The 19,127-nt window shown below is 38.5% G+C and overlaps 1 protein-coding gene and 1 long non-coding RNA gene across 3 annotated transcripts in view; one reads left to right on the forward strand and one right to left on the reverse strand.

Annotated features, from left to right (window-relative positions):
- The window catches only part of LOC114622715, a 111,909-nt gene extending 100,807 nt beyond the window's left edge, over positions 1–11,102 (reverse strand). The window contains exon 1 of the long non-coding RNA XR_003711660.1: positions 10,750–11,102. This is a non-coding gene — a long non-coding RNA (uncharacterized LOC114622715). The remainder of the gene's footprint in view (positions 1–10,749) is intronic.
- A 6-nt stretch (positions 11,103–11,108) lies between these two features.
- The window catches only part of LOC114622716 (sodium channel protein type 1 subunit alpha), a 142,320-nt gene continuing 134,301 nt past the window's right edge, over positions 11,109–19,127 (forward strand). The window contains exon 1 of one of the 2 annotated variants that reach the window (XM_028769152.1): positions 11,109–11,282. The gene's annotated coding sequence lies outside the window, so the exon portion shown is untranslated. The remainder of the gene's footprint in view (positions 11,283–19,127) is intronic. The other variant, XM_028769150.1, reaches the window with a different exon arrangement.

Below are 19,127 nucleotides of genomic sequence, written 5' to 3' on the forward strand. Positions count from 1 at the left end.
ACTGCAGAGGCAGGCTGGACCACAAGAACTTTGTATGCTGCTTTAAAGGCCAGCCTTTAAATAATACTTTAGATATAGACTTTAGATAATAGTCTTCTAAGACTATTATCAAGTGGGATGATGTAATTCGCCTGCATTTTAAGTGATTACTCTGGCTACTCACTAGAGTGAAGATGTGGCAATTATATAACCAGGCATTATAATTACCAAGCCTTTCTGATTGTCTGGACAAAAGGGGCTAAGATTTGGGCTAGGGTAGCAAGTTAATTAAGGAAGGAATTATATTTTATATTTTGATGTTTCAGCAGTATGCTCTTTATTCATTGTTTGATTTTACAGCCATGAGATTTCAGATCATCACCTAACTTAACAGATGAGAACAAAGACATAAAACTATACTCTGGAACTCACAGTACTGCAGAGCCATAAGTCCACTTAACATGTGCCTATGCCCTGCTATGTTGACACTATACATGTGTCAGTGGTTAACCACTAATGGCAAGGCAATAGACACTTACTAAAATTTAAGAATTTTTATAACCATATTCTTATTTTGACTCATATAATTGACTAATCTTTAAATATGAAGAGTGACACTAGAAAATAGAACATTTAAATCTGCTCTGGGCAAAGGAGATAGAATCTCCTATACTTTCAAAACCTAAAGATATAGCATATATGTCTTTTCCAGTCAAATAGGAAGTTATTTATTCACTATTTAGAGAAATATTCTATTTATTCTGAGGGAATTAAGAATGTATAACAATAGGCATTTGTGGAAAATTACCTCACAACAAAATGTGCATGTACTATTATCTCCGGTGTTATTTATTTATGCGTAGCTAGACTTGCATGTCCACAAGGACCAGTCTTATGAAAATTCCTGAAAGTGTTCACAGTCAGAAGAAACTATAAAAATGTGGAGTCCAGCCTGTCTTCTGAGCAGGCGTTGTAAGAAAGCCCTCCGGTGTTCTGTGGGATGAAGATGAAATCAGCAAGGGTCAGCCAACTGTCTGAGTAAGATTGTGTTAGGAAATGACCTCCTTGACTTTCCTCAGCTCAATTTAACTAGAGAGGGGATCAAGAAGAAATGGTCCCATTACAGGAGGGACTTTATAATTTACTTCTAAGCCAGCAACCACCCCTTCATATTTGACTTTTCATGGGAGACCATGCTTATTCTTCACAAATAGGGTATACCTTTGCCAGTTCCAAGGGGGAGTCTTAAATGCCTTTCTATCCTTCACTGAAGGTCACTTAGGTCAAGTGTGATTGCACTGTGAAACACGTCTGCACTGCCCTGTGATTGATCTATTACTAATCATTTTCTTTGCAAGGCCTGCCAGGAACAAAGGGGAAGCATCCTTTAAGAGTCTTCTTTATTTCATTAAATTTCTTTGGGCAGTTGGTTTGGGTATTAGGACAACAGCCGACCTGCATATCTAAAAAAAATTTCCTTGCTGTTTGAAGAGGAAAATGAATTGAATTGTGTGGCTCTCATTCATCTTGAATGTGTTTGTTTAAAGGAATAAAAATGGAATAAGATTCCATAAAAAAATAGAACTTGAGATGATTAAAATGTGTTTAAGTTCAGTCTTACTATATTTTTCTTTTTGCATGATTACACAGATTCATAGACAGGAAATATATTCAAAATTATATGAAAAGAAAGTTAATGGTAAAAGCAGGATTATTTTAATATCAGAATGTGTACTCCCATGCCACATTACCTCCTTCCATAATTTCTTGATAAATAATAAATATCAGCGCAATCAATATGTACTAAGTAAAAATATCAAGTCATATAATTAGACACTTCAAGGACATGGTGTAAACTTCTAAATTCTCATAATTTTCTTGAAGCAATGACACTGCTAGTTCTTAAATATCATATATAAATCATTTCTTTAATGAACTTTGTCTTTTAACCTTCACTTAAAAAACTAGCAAGTGTCCTCTGTCATTGAAGATGCCAAATAAGATACATCAATAGAAATTAATAGACAATAGAACCTGATGAATTCTCCTGGAGAATATTTTCATGATGGAAGCTTGGCAGCTGTCCTTGTGATTAATCATAATACCATACAAACCCTTAGCTCTGCGTAAACTGTCTTATTCCTTCCTTTTGGAATATTCCTTTCCTCCGAAGAGAATTAGCTTCATCCTCTTGTATAACATCTCCACCTCCATTTCTCTGTTCAGTTTTCATTTTCCCAAGATTGTAGGCTTAGACCACCAAAGGATGAAGCAATCTTATCCTTCTTTAAACTCTAAATATTTTTGTTCTTCTAGTCCTGAGTCTTGAATATACAATGATGATATTGGCCATTATATATATATATATCTTCTAAATTTGGATCAGATTGGATCAGATTCTAGAATATAGGAGAGGTGGTTGATTTCTTCCTTGCTGTGAGGTAGTGTACATCAGACTGCTAAGATCATCAGAAGTGAGGATACTTGAAAGTTTGAAAGTGCAACCACTGGGCTATCAGTGAGAATGGAAGCTGGAAGTGGTATTCCTCAATTATAAGGAACACTCAGACTTTCTAACTTTCACAGAAAAGATAAGTAAATATAGAAACAGGCTAATCATATAAAGCAAACAAAATATTTTCAATGTGCTTGAATCTGATTATTTAACTGGGAAGTCACATTTCTTTTGAAACATTAGAGATCAAAATTCCCATGTTTGTAAGAGGGCTTCAAGAAGGATGGAGGTGAACACTATCAGGTACTTGTGACATTCTTATTAAATAAATTCTCCCATTAAGTTTACAACATTCATATCAGAAAAGCATTACTTTTCCCATAATCTTAAAAAATATGCCTTGATACTAAGTAAACAGGAGTACAGACAAATATAATCATGGTGCATTATTTCTTATAAGTGATACATTTTTCTATTCTTTGTTCTATAAGAAATAAGTATATATTAAGTATATAATAAGTTATAGAAGGTAGAGAGATAGTTCAGTGGTTAGAAGCATTGACTATTCTTCCAATGGAACCAAGTTCTATCTCTAGTACCCACATGGAAACTCACAGCCATCTGTAACTCCAGTCCCAGGGGATCCAACACCTGTCTCCATGGACACTACATGCATGTATACATGCTTGCATACACATACATGCAAGCCAAACACCTATACACACAAGTTTTTTTAAAAAAAATAAAATAGTGTCCCCTGTTTAAAAAATAAATTACAGGGTTGGTGGACAACACAGTCAATAAGATACTTGCTTACATAAAGACATGAGTTCAAGTCCCAGATCCCACATAATAAAAGGTAGGTGTGTAGTTGTGGTTTTATTGCTGTAAACAGACACTATGACCCTGGAAATTCTTATAAAGGAAGATGTTTAATTGGGGCTGACTTACAATTTCAGAGCTTTAGTTCATTATCGTCATGGCGGGAAGCTGGGTGACATGCAGGCATTCATGGTGCTGGAGAGGTAGCTAAGACTTCTACATCTGGACCCGCGGGTAGCAAGAAAAGACTATAAGCCTCTAAGCCTGGCTTGAGTTTCTTAGATGTCAAAATCTACCCTGCAGTGGCACACTTACTCCAACAAAGTGTCATCTACTCCAACAAGGCAACACTTCCTAATAGTGCCAGTCTCTGTCACTCTGTGGAGGTCATTTTAGTCAAATCACCACAATGGGCGTGGCAGTACATGCATGTAATACTGTGCTTGTGAAGTGGAGATACATAGGTCCGAGTGGTTCACTGGCCAGTAAGCTTAGCATCCTTGTACGCTACAAACTAGTGACATACAGTATTTCAGGAAATAAGATACAAGACACCTAAAGGACAACCAAGGTTGATTTCTGGACTCCAGATATGTGCACATTCGTGCACATGCATCCACACTTACACATGCACATGTACATATACAAACACATGTATACAAACACATATAATATTACATAACCTAATGTTTTTGAACATTCACGAACAGTGTTTTAATATTATTTACTTATGTAAAACACAATTTATTAGTGCTCAAAGATTATACATTATAGAGCCATTGTCTAATATTTAAAGATTGGCTTACATCACTAAAGGAAGATTATATACGCTAAAGTGTTTTTTAAATATGTTCTATTTTAAAACATTAGTTAAAAAATTTATTGTTTTCTTTTTTTTATTTTTCACGTTCAACACAGGGGACAATAACAAAACCAGGGTTTTTCAGTCTCTAGGTACCATTGTTGGTTAATATGTAATGTACATTGTCACTGAAATTAGAGACAATTTTATCATACATAATTACATGTGCTGACAAAATAGTTCTCCATAGGTGCAAAATTGCCCACATTTGGAGTCTTATTGCCAGTCTTGCAGAAAGAGCAATGCTTTCAAATCTGAGGATATCTGCAGCTGTTCATCTAGTTGATGAATTTCTTCTAAGACTGCCATCCCCAAAACAAAAGGCATCTTGGGACTAATTGTTGCTCACAATAATGTCAAAGCATCACTTTGCTGAAAAATCTCATCACCATTTCACGAGTCTGACCCCACCACTGAAATTAAGAACATCAATCAAAATTCCAAATGGGAGGATGAGATCTCCCAGATTCTGTGCACTGTTTTCTGATAGAATTTGGTAATCTCCAAACACATTTTTTCCTCATGTCCACGTAACTCCGAGGGTTAGTAACATCCTATCATATGACATGGCAAAGAAAAATACAGAGAGTTGCATGAGAGATGCTGATCGGATTCAAACCACACCGAGATGTGTAATCAAGTTAGTAAGGGCTTTACAAAGATCACACTGATGGTAGGAACCCGGGTTACTGAGAGGCAGATAAATGAGGGGTTTGTAAAGAATTAAATATGTTCACTGAATACATGTTATAACTAGCACTCATTTGTCTTGGCCATCTCACCACCTCCCCCCCTACCCCGACACACACACACACACACACACACACACACACACATAAAAGGGTGAAAATTGGAAGATGAAGATGGAAGCACATAAGAGCCAGAGAAGATGGAGGACACCGAGAAAATGAGAATCTCTAAGTCAACAGGTTCGTAGACCATAGGAGCTCTCAGAGACAGAAGCAGGCACGCGGCCTGCAAGGGTCTGCACCGGGTCCTCTGTGTATGAATTATGGCTTCCAGCATAATATTTTTATGGGATTCCTGAGCATGCCACTGAGTGGCTATCTGACTCTTGTAGTCTTTTCCTTTTTTGGGGTCTGTCTTGTCCAACTTCAATGTGATTTTTTTTGTTTTATCTTATTACATGTTTAATATTATCTCTTAGAAGCCAGTTCTTTCCTAATGAGAGACAGGGAGGGTGGATCTGGATGAACAAGAAGGTGAGGAGGAGCTGAGAGAAGCAGAGGGAGTGGAAACTGTAATCAGAATATATTGTTCTAGAAATGAACCTGTTTCAATAAAAAAAAAATTATGCAAAAATAAAAAAGTAAAGGGAAACAATGACAATGTGTCAGCACACAAGTCATTATACAGAAGATGTTCAGAATTTTTGCTATATGAAATATATTTATTTACTCTTTTTACAATCTAGCTGTGTGAACAAAAGAATCTTTGGTTGTTCGTTTAAGTTCCACTGAATTTTCATTTCTTTGATTCTACTCATGAAGACATAATTGTTGGCTAGCTTTTACAGCAGACTAAGTATGTGGCCTCAAACAAATCACCTAGTTTCTTCAGAACTTCTCTCCAAATGAAAAATTGGTGAGTCGGACTGGGTAATTTATCAGGCAAAAAGGATAAACAGACTTGGATCAACCTAAACCTGTTCAGCCAGTTCATCTGCACCCCCAGAGAAACTCTGATCTTCAGTAGAAGGGGTGGGGCTTGTTTTCAGCTCTTTTTGCTCACAGATCACCATGTCAAAATGTGAGGCTTGCTGCTGAGTTCTGAACTCCTAAGGCTGGATCCAAAGTCCCATGCCTTAATTCTGAACTCAGACCAAAAGAGACTTCTTCACAGAAGGAAGGTTACAAGACAAAGAGAAGGCGGTAAACTGAGATTTGAAGAGACATACAACTCTTTCTCCCTTTGCTTGTTTTAAAGAGTAGTAAAATAAACTTTATAATCATTATAAGAGTATTAGAGCAATGAAATAACGAACTAACTGTGAGTATGATTGGAGGAACTAGAAGCATTTATAGAATATAAGATCAAGAAATTACTTTAAAGAATGTGTCTTCAAGTCCTAAAGTAACTTATTTCCATCATTTGAAGGATATGTTTTTAAATACACTGACAACATCAACCTTCTCAAAAAAGCAATAATTTAGTTCTTATGTAAAGTCAAACAAAATATGCAGAGAACAGTCATATTGGATCTGATACCACAATTATATTACATATACATTTTATAAGATAGGCTTTTATTGTGTAACCAGGTTAACCTAGGATCACTACATCATTTGGGCTAGCCTTAACTCTAGGTCCTCCTGTCTCAGGCTCCCAAGGCCTGGGATTACAAGTATATGTTACAAGACCCACAGGTGCCTGTTCTTGGTACTCTTTACTCTTGCTGGGTTTTGGTATCCAACTGAGATATGATGTTTCTTGTTTCATCTTATTATACTTGATTTGTCATGTTTGGTTATTATCTCTTAGAATCCTGTTTTTCTTCTAATGAGAGACAGAAAAGGTGTAGATGTAGAGGAGAGGGGAGGGAGGGAGAAGCTGAGAGGAGTAGAGGGAAGGGGAATTATAATCAGGATATATTATAAGAGAAAATAATCTATTTCAGTAAAGAAAACTATTGTATGATAAAAATGAAACAAAAAAAACAAGTATGATACAAAACTCATCACATACATATACACACACGCAGAGGAACACACACATTGTATGTATGTATGTATGCATATATGCCACTGATGGCCCCTGGATTTCAGCGAGACAAATTCAATATGAAATTGTTTTTGAAGAGATTATTTCAAAGATAATTGAAGTTTAGTTTTAGAAGTCAAGTGTCTTCTCTACAAATATTGATTTTAAGAATGTGTAAAGTAAGGTTTTTGAATAGATGACCCTTCTTATTTCAGTGTCTCAGGATGCAAAATGATTTCTGATCAATGGCAGTATTATATAATTTGATGGAAAGTAGAAAGATGTCCATGACTCACCCAGGAGAAGCTCATGCTTTCCAGTTCAGTTGGTTTTGACAGGTAAGTAGGGAAACTGGGAATAGTCAGCAACAGAGGCAGTAGCATTGTTTCTAAATTAGCTAGGCTGGAGTTTACTTATTAGAGAGATACTGAGAGCTAGGGTTTAACTCAGAATCCATTTATTATACCAAGTAAGATTCTTTTTTTATGTATCAATAGGCCTTTGAACAGCTGTAACTGAAGGGACCAATTATACAACAAAATGATTCAGGGATAGAGAGATGGCTCAGTATATGTCAGATTCTGGCAGAGCCTCTTAAGAAACAGGTATATGAGGCTCCTGTCAGCATGCACTTCCTGGAATCCACAACAGTGTATATGTTTGTTGATTGCACATGGGATGGATCCCCATCCAGAGGCTTCCAGCTATCCATTGAACTGATCATGGGGTCCCCAACGGAGAAAGTAGGGAGAAGACTGAAGGAACTAAAGGGGCTTGTGGCTTCATGGAAGAGAGACAATACCAACCAACTAGAGCTCCCAGGGTCTAAACTGCCAGCCTGGGAACATGCATGGAGGGACCTATGGCTCCAGCTGTATATGCAGTGGACGATGGGTGGTGGGAGAGGAGATCCTTGGTGCCGTGAAGGAGGGATGCCCCAGTGTGGGGGAAATCAAAGGCTGGGAGAGGGAAGTGGGTGGATGGGTGGGAGCACACCCTCATAGAAACAGTGGGAAGGGGGACAGGGTAGGGAGTTCCTGGAGCACGGATGGGGAAATGGGATAACATCTGTAATGTAAATAAGTAGAATATCCAATAAAGAGGGGGTCTTAGCAGTTAGGGGCACAACTTCCTCTTTCAGAGGACCCTAGTTTATATAGAAACACGCACATCAGGGTGACGACTAAACATCTATCACCCCAGTTCCAGGAAGTCTGACATCGCCTGGCCTCTGTAGGCATCTGCACTCACATACACGCACATCCCCCACAATACACATGTACACAGCTAAAAATGAAAGCTTTTGCTTTCTTCTTTCAATGAAAAGAAGTCTCTGTGATTTTCTAATTTAAGCAAGCCTAAACTGTCTGGCCATGCTGAATGTGTTAGGATTTTACCAGAAATACAAACTATAAGGTAAGGAGAATGTGCAGGAGAGTGTGCTGGATAACCTTGACTGTCAACTTGACAAGGTCTGTAGTGTCACCAAGGAGACAGCTGGCTAGGCCTGTCAGTCAGGGACTGGCCTAATTAAGATGAGAAGATCCATTCTAAATGTGGCTGCTTTCATGGGCTGGGGTCCTGTGCTAAAGAAAACGGAAACATCTAACTGAGGAGGAGTATATCGTGTCTCTGCATTCTGACCTTGGACATCATGTGACCAGCTAGCTGCCTTCAGCTTATGTTACCATGCATCTTTATCATGAAACACTGCATCCCTTCTGAGTGTAAACCGAAATTAACTCCTCAGGTCCCGTCTTGTCAGATGCTTTGTCACAGCAAAGACCAAAGTAGTTAATACAGAGAGGAATACTACATTGGCCGTAAAAACAGAACCCAAGTTTCACTGGGATGTGGCAACATCTTAACAAAAACGCCAGCTATTCTGGACAATCCTGTAGAAGGCATTTGTCACAGTTAAGCACTATGAGATGGAAGTCAGTCTCCGATGGTCCTCAAGAAATATTCTTGGAGAAACAATTGAACTGTTGGTACCTAACACGTATTGTTTCCTATTTCTTTTTACCTACATTCCAGTCAAGCTGCTAGTGGGGAGGCAGCCATGCTGAGGCCATTTTGTTTGTTTCAGAACAGATCTGAAGATGAAAGAGAACGGTCAAGAGGAAGAACACTGAGCTCAAACCACTAGGCATTTGCTGGACTGACTCTAAAGTCCTACCTCCAGATGACTACATCACTGTGGAAACCCCAAATTCCTTTAATTAAACCTCTTATTGCATCTATCCAATAGGAGAATCTTTACAGTAAACATTACAAAAAAAACCAGTTTGTGAACAAGTATTTCAGAAGCATCCATTTGCATAGGAAATTATTAAATTAACATGTTAATAAATAATTTTATAGACAATTTCAACTACTCTCCAAAGAATTCAACTAAACCGTAGTGGATGCAGCTCCCCATACATGAATACACATTGTGAACCCTGTTTCATTCTTCTATTCATTCATTCAGCAAACATTCAGTGAGTCCAATAAGCACTGTCCTAATGGCAGAGACATGAGTGTGAGAATCAGTTTCAGACTACAAAGAGGCTTGCTTAGTGTTCTTCAAAAACGTAAGACAGAACTTTTAAAAATGGAATGAATATTCCAGTTCCTTGCCTCCTATGTGGTTTACTCCCAGGTCAGAAATGCTTCAAAACACAGAGAAGCCTATTGCATAATTCACATCAACACCATCTATATAACTTAATATTCAGAATACAACTTGAGGCTTTGAAAATGAAACTCAACAGTATGCCAATATGTCCTTTACAGTTCTAGGAAGGAGGATGGGTGTTAGGAGATTTCTCCTTTTATTTTTTACATAACTTGTTTTTTTTTCCAAATTATGCTGCTGCAAAAAAAATGCAAATCTTTAGTGACACTAAGGTCTGTCTGGAGAAAAAAATAACTCTGTAAATCCAGCCCATGTTCTAGTACAAAACAAATGAAAACAAGCATTTACTGTACTGTGGTAGCAAAACTACCAGGTGAATCTGAGGAAAACCTCTCCTACCTTTGCTTAGACACATTTAACCTCTTTTAATATTTATTTCCTTACTCATTGACTAACACGAGGAAGTAGATCACCGTGTTCTTTCCTAGACCTGCAGTGTGTCATCTCCTCACCCCAGTCTTAATGTGGCTGATAGCAGCAAACTCCCTAGCTAAGAAAAGAAGGTTGTGATTGTTTTTCAATAGTACATGGTGTCCTCTCTACTTCTGTCACCTCCAAAACTAGATAGTTTTGTCCACAACCCCGTAGAACCATGATTTTACATATACCTAAATAGTATGATGTCATCTTATGCTCATATGAAATCATCATACTCAGAATCATGATGGAAGACTGGATTTACTGTTTGTAGGTGTTAAGACTGTAACTCATATTACATACTCTTGAGATAATTGATTGCTAATTAGACAGTATAATATTTTTTAATCTGCTGCTTAAAATATTCCCCTGGGTATCAAAAAGTGAATCTAAGAAGGACCATCTTTAAAAAAACAAAAAACACAGACAAAATAAAACAAGAATTCCATGATGCATTCATAGAGATTGCTTTCAAAGTCTAAAAAAATGGTTCAGTATATGCAAAATCTAACGAGAAAACTCATAACTTTTTTTTTCAGTACAGACAGTAAAATTATCATATCTGACATTTGTCTGGAAACCAGAGATGTGTACCTGTTCTTATTACTTGGATGAACATCAGCAGTTAAAATGCATCAAACAGTTTAACCCAGCACAGTCTCAATTTGATCTAGAAGAGTAATTTTCCTATCATCTTGTTTATAAAAACGTGTCTAAAGTATTGGACACTTTACAGATCTTTTGGTTATCACTCTGCAAAGCAACCTACACAGCCAACTCTCATTTCATACTGCCATATCCCCCTCTACTCACCACAATGAGTTAAAGGCAGACCAAAGCTCTCTCGGCAGCATCCTTTGCATTTATTACAAAGCTTCACCAGCCCCTTCACTCTAGATGTGACGGTTCAGGAGTTCACAGCAGGCAAAGTCCTCCCCTTGGGTTTACTGCACAGTCCAAGAGTGGTACCCTGCACTTGCTAGGAGATTTAGCTTTCATGCTTCTGGTCATTCTTCCTACCCATAAAATGAGACCTATTTCTGGGCTATTCATAACTCTCCTCCCAAAACGTTTCAAAAACGAAAAGCAAGAGAGAGTTCATGCTTTGCACGCAAGATCTCAGCCTGCCCGCCTGCTTGCTGCTGCCAATACTTCTTACTCTTGCTGGTGATGACATCGTGCAAGCTCCCCAGCACTGATGCTTCATTATGTAAGTCTGTCTAGGTCAAGTGTAGGAGACTCACTACCGGCCTGTGGAAACTCATGGAACTGTTTCTTCAGATTAACACTTCATGGGCTATGGAGGCTGCAAGAAGCTGAGCTTTAACTACATACATCTTTTGGGGGTAAATATTTTTTTGCATGATTTGATCTTTTTTTTTTAATCCTTTGGAGTGCTCCTATCAGCCAGGCTGATAGGTGCAGGTAGTCAATTCTAAGAGGTTCCAATTCTGTCAGCATGCTTGAATAAGTGCTGAAAGTCTTGCACTGATCCTAGCATTAAGACACGATTAAGAACATCCTAAGTTGACATTTGCTAATGAAGCATTTTTACAGTGTTGATTTGATGTTTAAACCAAGTAGGATCCGTTTGATCTGAGGCGTTGCAGGAGAGCATTGTTAGATATTGCTGTGAGCATGAAAAGATTTACTGCAGTTCTCCTCTGCTGCCGGGCTGCCCTTGTCTCTAACTGTGAATTCGCTTGTCTTGGAAATGAGCTCTGTGTCGGCTGCACTTGTCTTCTGTGGCGCCTGTTTGTGACAAGAACGGAGCTTGAATAACCTAGTAGTTAGGGGACTTCTGCAGATAATAAATCCTGCCTACTTAGTCTCAGGATGAATACTGCAGCAGCTTGAGTGTCATTTGATACTAGCGCTGAATGAGGTTGGGTTAACTGCATTGGGTCAGGAGGGGCTGCGCTGAGGAGACCGGGAGGGCTGAGCCCTGGGTTGATGTGAACAGTTTACTCATCTAAGAGTAAAAGTAAAGAAGAGAACCGGTTCTGTGTCAGACTATCTCGCCCTGTGTCCTGCTGCAGGAACTAGTTAAAACAGCAGACTCGGACTGCACACTGCAGAACTTGCAGGGCAAGTAGCACCGTGAGGTTGTCGCAGCGGTGTGAGATTGGCAGGAAATTTTCACACAGTTAAACCAGAGATGATGATGACACAACAGGGTGCACCTCATTTAAAAAGACAACGAGATTTTAAAAGTTGGAGGTAATTGCAGTACGTTTGAGGGTTTGGCTTCCTGAGTGTCCTTGGAAAGCAAAGGTTTGTGATTGGGACTAGGTTAAAGGTATAGTGGCTCTGTAAACCGGCTCCATTATCTCAAAGGACAGAGTGGAAAGTTTCCTGTCATTTGCTTGGGTATCTTCAAATGAGCTCTGGTGCAAGGCAGGCTAACTACAGGATGTACTCTGGGTAGATCATGAAAACTGCCTTAAATTTTGTGCACTGTTGAGTTAAAAGAATGAAAATGAGTGTTATGGAAATCAATTTCCCTGGGTGCCATTTTCATACGGCGAAGGATGATGAACAGGGGCGTGTTGATCACTTGTGATCGGCTGAACTTGTGCTGCATTCAATTGATTGAAGATATACACATTTTCCCAAATCATTTGAAGAGACAGTTATGGCTCCCTAAAGGCTTGATTTTATGTTAGTGATGTCAATAGCAATTATCCCCATAGATTCAGCTTGGCTTAGCAGCCCGAACAGATCAAGGTTACTCAGTCTAACAGAAATAAAATGTTAAAAATAAGGAATAAATACAGAATAATATTTGTATTATTTGGTTGGATGTCTTCAATTTAGGGTATTGTATATATAATATTTTTATATAATATTTATTATATTTAGGGAATCTCTTCTCTTCAAATAACACATGGTTATTCCTTAATGTTATCTCCACTGGCTATTACAAAATGGATTTTTTTTTTGTTACTTTGGGTTACAAACTTAAAAACCTACTGGTTTCTTCCTTTTTAGATGTTTTGAATTTTGAATTATGTCTAAATTAGTTTAGGGCTCACCAAATATGATTATATTCCTTTGTGTGAATTAGCATGAATCATTCTATGTTAATGTGAGATTGCTTTAAGAGTGAGATTCAAATTTAAACACCTATACTCTTAGGCCAGCCATTTCCCCATCAAATGTTAGGCAGTGATTCTCATTGGTCTGAGAATGCTAGCTACATCAGCATCTGAATGAAACATTCAGAAATGCAGATCTTTGGGCCTCAGGGACACACTTAGTAGAACTTCTCTATGTAGGTTCTAGAAATGCATGTTCTTACAGGCAGTTGTGAGAAATGTGAAGATCCAGTACATGTAGCAGTAATTTGGTCAGATATGAAAATGGTTGTCATACGATATCTGAATATGTATTACATAATTCAATCCTCTGTGTTTCTCCTTGCCTGGCCTAACCAACATTAGCGGTGGCCTGATGTTGACCCTGCTATGTTTTAAAGGTTTGTGCAGTTATGTACCGTATCTGAAGTGTAACGTGTTCACGGCAGTATTTGCTTTTCAGCAGTTCCATGTAGAACACTAGCTCTTTGAAGCACAGTGGCATGATGGAGATGCACTAGAGGACTTACCTCTCCTGTTTGCTCAGTGCAACTTTGCATGCTTCACTGGCCCCCTTTGATGCTCGCTTTCTCTATGTAAAGTAAGTGATTGTTCTAAGACAAGATTGAGGTTGGGCCTAATTGGGGACTTGGGTCAGGAATTCTTAGCAATGGGTCTATCTTGTGCATTGCAGAATTCTGACTACTATCACTGACCTGTACAGATGTGCTGGTAGAGACTAACAAATGTGCCCTAAAGGTAAAACTGATCCCACATACCAATTTAAGTGCAACAAATTCAGATCATCTTTCCTAAGAACAATTACATTGTAGTAAACAAGACAACAAATGTGTTGCTTCTCCTACTAGTAATTTAAATTGACATAGAAATAAATATATGCCCACATATATAATACAGTAAAGTTAGACCTTATCATATTCACAAAAGTGCATGTGTAATTCAATCAAGTACACACAGACTGTGGAAATCCAAACTCTTTCTTCAACTTTCCAGGAACCTAGTTCTCCATCATCCTGTTTATCCTGAAGTCTTGTTTTATGGACCACCCTATTCTCCCATATGGCCAAGATTCCCTCTACTACTAGTTTATGCCAAATATTTAGCTAAGTCAATGACTTTTAGATTTAATAGATTTCATTGAAGATAGGGATTTGTATTCTCATTTTTTTCTGGACCACTTATCCCTGCCCTCTTTGCTATCCCTGCAGCATCTAAGAGTTCCCCAGTTTCTTTGTATGCCATGTACAGTAGTCACTCTTTCCACAGCTTTTATACCTAGATGTAGATACACAAACTCATTTAAGAGTGCAGGCAATCAAGGACCGCAGTTTAGGGCTGTGCGCCCAGCAGGAAACAGATGGGATATGTCATATCATAGAAGTGGAAAGAATGTTATATTCATGATCATCTTTGCATCCAAGTTATATTGAATCTCATGGCGTTTCAAATTATACATGGTCTATGTCTGAGCCTCAGAAAGTCAAGTGATATCTTCCCATGAAGTACTATCTCAAAAAACTCAGCAACATAGTCCAGACATTTTCTAGAGTGAATGTGTGTGGCAGAAATATACAAACTTTAAAAAAATACAAATATATACACACATGCATACATATACAAAAGCACACCCTACTCATAAATGCATGCATGCACATATACAAAAGCACACACACACCACATACTTTTTCTACTTCTAAGAGTCCTTTTTTGATATCCTGTTCTACAACTATAAATTGTTTTTCTGAGATATCAGTGAACTCAAGAGTCTAGTCCAAGATGTATGTAGTTCTATTTCTATTAAGCAAAATTATTAGCTGATAGTTGTAATAGTTTATCCACATTTTTTGAGTAAATTCACACATTGTAAGTTCTGAGACCCACTGAAGTATAAAAAGGTAGGTTCTCTTGACACTTTTGAGAAAGGAGATAAAATTGATACCCCAAGGTACCAAATCTACTTCTTTCTTCTGTCCTACAGAACAAGACACAACAGTATGTATACTGTGAATTAAAGTAGAATCCCCACGTAATCAAGTAATCCCAGGAATATAGCTAAAGAAACTGAATTTGGTATTTCAAGGTGGTTTTTGTATGGTCCCTTCTGTGTTTTTCACAGTAGCCACAGTGTGGTTCAGCTTAGCCATTCACCAATGGGAACTTACCAGGAGCAAGGGCCTGAGGCTGACTCTCAGGCTGCTTCTATGTGGCCTAGGGCTGGAAATTTGATCTTCTCTAATATAGTGACACTATACTCTTTCCTGAGAATTTTTAATATCAACAAGTAAAAATAAAAGAAATAAGACATGGAAAAGCTGCCCAAATCCTGTTGAAACTGTCCCACGTTGGGGCATCTGAGTAGAACCAATGTTAGTCTTCCATGTGACATTTCCTAAAAATAGTATCATGGTCTTGTAATGTCAGAAAACAAAAAAGCGATAACAGTAAAGGAGCTTTGCTTTCCAGTACCCAAGTTCTAGTGAAATTGTTAGAAATAGCTGTGCATTGATCCGTACAAGTAGGACAGAAAAGATATTGGTTTGTCCTTCCAACTTACTAAACATTGTCCTCCTAGCAGCCAACCCTCTCTGGCCGATATAACTTCTCATCTGTGATTTAAGAACAATTTAGCCAATCAGAAGAATGCTACTATTATGTCATTGCCCTGTCAGGAAATAGAAATCTCCCTCTTACCATTAGAAAGGAATAATACACTACTTGGTATTATCTTCTCAGCATGGTTTTCCTGATTTCCTCGTGAACATGGTTCCAGTTTTCTGTCTTTGTCAGATGCTCTGGGCCCATGGGATCTGGACCTCAGCCCTCCTGCTCAGCTCTAGCCACGTTCTTGGATCTGATCCTTTTTCTGTGTATACTTAGCCATCACCTGATTGCATCAAAAGCCTCAGGTAGATTTACAAGCAAAATCAAGGCTTGGCCTAGATGTCCCCTCCCAGAAAACAGAACAAGACAAAGCAAAACAAACAATGTGAAGGAAATGTTACTGCTGGAGTGTTAAATGGTACCACACCTTTGCAGGGAAGCCGATTGGAATCTACCAGTGTTTAAAAGCAGATGCGTTTCCTGAGAATGTACTTTAGAGAAAAATGTGTATAGTGGAAAGGTGCTTTTAGGTTAATAACAAGGAAATAAACGAGGTCATTTAAACCAAACAGTTATGTAGCTATCTATAGTATATGATATCATTATTGAAAAATCATATTTCATATACTTGAATATGTACAAAAAGTTTCAGAAAATGAATTGTTTACATCTACTGCCTGTTCAGAATCTGCTTAGGCAAAGAGAACATGGAATGCTAACTTCTTTCTCTTCTATTAATTTATTTTTCCCTCATATAGTACATCCAGTTCACAGCTTACCTTGTCTCCCTCCACCTAGTCCTTCTCCTGAAGCTCCCCTCTGTCCCCCACCTCATCCACTCCTCCTTCATTTCTCTACAGAAAAGGGCAGGCTTCATAGGGATATCAACCAAACATGACATATCAAGTTGAAACAAGACTAGGCCCCTCCCCTCATATTAAGGCTGAACAAGGTGACTCAGTGGAAAAAGGGGAGGTCTCAAAAGCAGGCCAATAGAGTCAGAGACATCCCCTTCTTCCACTGTTACAAGTTTCACAGAAGACGAAGCTACAAAACCATAATATATATGCAGAGGGCATAGGTCAGTCCATGCGGGCTCACTAGCTATTGATTCAGTGTCTGTGAGCCCCTCCAGGTTAGTTGATTCTGTGGGTTTTCCTGTGGTGTCTTTGACCCCTCTGGCTCCTACAATCCCTTCCTCCTTCCAAGGATTCCTCTAGCTCTACCTCATGTTGGGCTATGGCTCTCTGCATCTGTTTGCATCAGTTACTGGATAAAACCACTCTCATGATGATATTGCTGGGCTCCTGTCTACAAGTATAGCAGAATATCACTAGGATTCACTTTCCTGACTAATTTTTTTCAATTGCATTTGATTCTATCCTAGGTGTCTGGGATATCCAACCTCTTTCTGGGTCCAGACCCTCCAGGTAGTATCAGCCCTGTGCTCTCTCTCCATGGGTCTCAAGCTGAACCAGTCATTAGTTGGCCACTCTCCCAATTTCTGCATCACCACAGTACATATTGTAGGCAGGAAAAACTGTAAGTTGAAGGTGTTGAGGCTGGGTTGGTGTCCCAATCCCTCCACTGGATATCTAGTTATAGGAGATAGCTAGTTCACGCTCTGTATCCCCACTTTCTAGGAGTCTTAGCTAGGTTAAGTCTTAGTCTTAACACCTTTGTAGACTGCTGGGAGATTCCATTGCGCTAGATTTCTTCATCACTCCCAAAGTATCTCCCTCCTTCATTCCAGTTGTCTTTCCAGTTGTCTCCCTCCCCCAACCCCTCGCCCCCTCTCCCCCTCCCCCTCTCCCTCTCTCTCCCTCTACCCCTTCTTCTCCTCCCCTCCCCCTCCCCTCCCCCTTTCTCTCTCTCTCTCTCTCTCTCTCTCTTTCTCTCTCTCTCTCTCTCTCTCTCTGTCCCCCTTTCCCACATGACTCCTTTTGTTACCCTCCTTACTCACCTTAGTCTACTCACAATATCTATTCTATTTTGCCTTCCTTTTATCTTCCAATGAAGATTCATGTGTTCCCACTTGGAGCCTCCTTGTTGCTTAGCCTCTCTGGTTCTGTGGATCATTTATTTTACAGCAAATATACTCTTATAACTGAAAGCATACCATGTTTGCCTTTCTGGGTCTCACTATGGATGATTTTTTTTCTAGGTCCATTCATTTGCCTGAAAAATTCATGATAAAGCTGGTATAAACATAGTTGAGCAAGTGTCCCTGTGGTAAGATGGACTGTTCTTTAGGTATATGCTCAGGAGTGGTATAGCTGGGTCTTAAGGAACTTTAAGACAGGGTTTCTCTGTGTAGCTCTGGATGTCCTAGACATATCTCTACAGACCAATCTGACCTCATTCAAGATATCTGCCTGCCTCTGCCTCCAAGTGCTGGGATTAAAAGTATGCACCACCATACCTAGCTATACCCCTTTTAAAATTAGATTATTTGGTTTGTTGATGTCTAGTTTACTGAGTTTTTTTTGTTTCTTTGTTTGTTTGATTTTTACATATTTTAGAAATTAGCTCTCTGTCAGATGTGGAGTAAATGAAAATCTTTTCTCATTCTGTACCCTGATATTTTGTCCTTTTGATGGTGTCCTTTGCCTTACAAAAGCTTTTCAGTGTCATGAGAAATCATTTATTAAATTTCCATCTCAATGCCGGCACTATTGACGTTTCTATCTAACAGAAGATAGGAAGTTATCTTCTGTGCCAATGCATTCAAGGTTACTTCTCACTTTCTTTTCTATCAGATTCAATGTATATGTTTTGATGTTGGTGTCTTTGATCCACTTGGACTTGAGTTTTGTACAGGGCGATATATACAAATCTATTTGTAGTCTTGTACTCACCAACATCCAGTCAAATCAGCACCATTTGTTGAAGATACTTTATTTTCCCATTGTATAATTCTGCCTTCTTTATCAAAAATCAGGTGTCCATGGGGTGTGGATTTACATCTGGGTCTTTGATTTGATTGCATTGATCAAGCTGCCTGTGTTTATGCCTATACCATATGTTTTTATTATGATAACTCTGAAGAAAAGCTTAGATTCAGTGATGTAGATGCTTTAGGAAGTTCTTTTATTGTATAGAGTTGGTTTTAGCTATCCTGGGTTTTTTAGTTTTCCATTTGAAGTTGAGAATTTTTCTTTCCCGGTCTGTAAAGAACTTTGTTAGAATTTGGATGGGATTTGCATTGAATCTGTAGGTTGGTTTCTATTATGTTAATCTCCTCAATCCATGAGCATAAGAGATCTTTTCATCTTCTGACATCATCTTCAATTGCTTTCTTCAAAGACTTAAAAAAGTTTGTATCATATAAGCTTTTCAATTGCTTGGTTACAGTTACCCCAATATATTTTATATTACCTTTAGCTACTGTGAAGGGTGTTGCTTCTCTAACATCTTTCTCAACCCATTTATTGTTTGTAAGGACTACTGATTTTTTTTCTTTTTGAGTCAATCTTGTATTCAGCTGCATTG

The sequence above is a fragment of the Grammomys surdaster genome, unplaced genomic scaffold (genome assembly GCF_004785775.1).
Source record: "Grammomys surdaster isolate TR1022 unplaced genomic scaffold, NIH_TR_1.0 191, whole genome shotgun sequence".
Classification (NCBI taxonomy): Eukaryota; Metazoa; Chordata; class Mammalia; order Rodentia; family Muridae; genus Grammomys; species Grammomys surdaster.